This window comes from Guillardia theta (genome assembly GCF_000315625.1).
Source record: "Guillardia theta CCMP2712 unplaced genomic scaffold GUITHscaffold_1, whole genome shotgun sequence".
In the NCBI taxonomy this organism is placed as follows: domain Eukaryota; class Cryptophyceae; order Pyrenomonadales; family Geminigeraceae; genus Guillardia; species Guillardia theta.
In genome coordinates this window covers 941,013-942,621 of record NW_005434673.1, presented here as the reverse complement: position 1 = coordinate 942,621, position 1,609 = coordinate 941,013, and positions in this window count along the sequence as shown.

Sequence of the window (1,609 nt, the reverse complement as noted above, 5' to 3'; positions counted from 1 at the left end):
ATCATTCTGCTCTCTCAATTCTTCAATCCCTTTCTAGTTTCTTGCTTACACGTCTCTCAGTTTTCATTGCTACAACAACTCCAGACTTGTCTCTTTGTCAGGTTTTTCTCCTCCTTGTCCTCTTCCTCCTCTTCCTCCTCTTCCTCCTCTTCCTCTTCCTCCTCTTCCTCCTCTTCCTCCTCTTCCTCTTCCTCCTCTTCCTCCTCCTCTGCCTCCCCTCCTCCTCCTCCTCCTCATCATCATCATCATCATCTTCTTCTTCTTCTTCTTCTTCTTCTTCTTCTTCTTCTCATTGGCTCTGCAGCTCGTTCCACGCCCTGTCAGTCCCACTGGATCCAGCAGAAGTTCCGTCAGTCGCCTCAACCCTTGCAGCGTGAGCTCCTCCCTCACTCACTCACTCACTCCCTCCCTCCCTCCCTCCCTCCCACACTCACTCACTCACTCACTCGCTCGCTCGCTCACTCCTCCTCCTTGCAACCATCACCTTTGTCATCGTCCCACACAGCTTCCTTCTTCCCCTTACTGTCCTCCTCGTCTTCCTTCATCTCCGCCTCCTCCACCACCTCTTCCTCTCTGCTCGCTCACTCTGGAGCAGAATCAAGCATCTCCTGTGGTGCTTGGAGGATGAGGGAAGAGACGTGGACAAGCAGCAGCATGACGAGCTCTGCACTGCATACGCACTCGCTGAACGTCAGGTCATCCTCTCCGCCTCGTTCCCCTCCATCCTCCTGCTGATGTCGCTCTTTTCTCGTCCTCCTACTCTTGATCCTCCTGACCCCCCAACTCCCCTCTCGTTATTCTCGTCTTGATTCTGATCCTTCTCCTGATCCTCCTGATCCTTTTCCTGATTTTTCTTCTCCTCCTACTGCCTCAATCATCACCATCACTCGCATATCGTTTTGATTGGTCGGCAGGTGATGAAAGCAGCTAGTCTTTTCAAGAAATTTGGCACTGGTAACGTTAGCGCTGCTCCCTCCCTCCCCTGTCTCCCTCTCCCTCTCCCTCTCCCTCTCCCTCTCCCTCTCCCCTTACCCCTCCCCCTTGCCCTCCCCCTCTTTCCCTCCCTCCTCTTACTCTCCGTCAGGCATGGGCAGCTTCCTCGACCTTCTCTGCACCACAGGACGAGCCTCTGTCACCTGCGAGCTCGAGAAGGAGAGGGTGGGGCCCCAGCTGCTGCCCAGCACGAGCTGAGAAACTTGCAGGTGCTCTGCCTGCTCCTGCCACCAGGTGGGGGCGAGCTGGGGGCGGCGGGGGAGGAGGAGAAGCTGCCGAAGCCCGAGGTGAGGATGGAGCAGGAGGAGTTTGCGGGCTGAGCTGGGGGGCAGGTGAGAGAGTTCGTCTGCAAGGCTTGCGGGGGGCGGCCCGGGCACGGGCAGCAGCTATACGTGCGGGTAGGAGGAGACTCATTCCGTGAGTGCTAGCTGGGGAGGATGCTAGCGAGATGACATGCCGCAGGGATCGCGACCAACATCTGCTCTCCTCTCCCATGAGGAGGCAGGAGTTCGGCGGGGCGGGAGGCTGGAGCATGGAAGATATTGATAGGAGGAACAAGAGGAGAAAGAGGGAGGGGGGGGGGGGGGGGGGGGGCGAAGGAAGTACGTCGTACGTT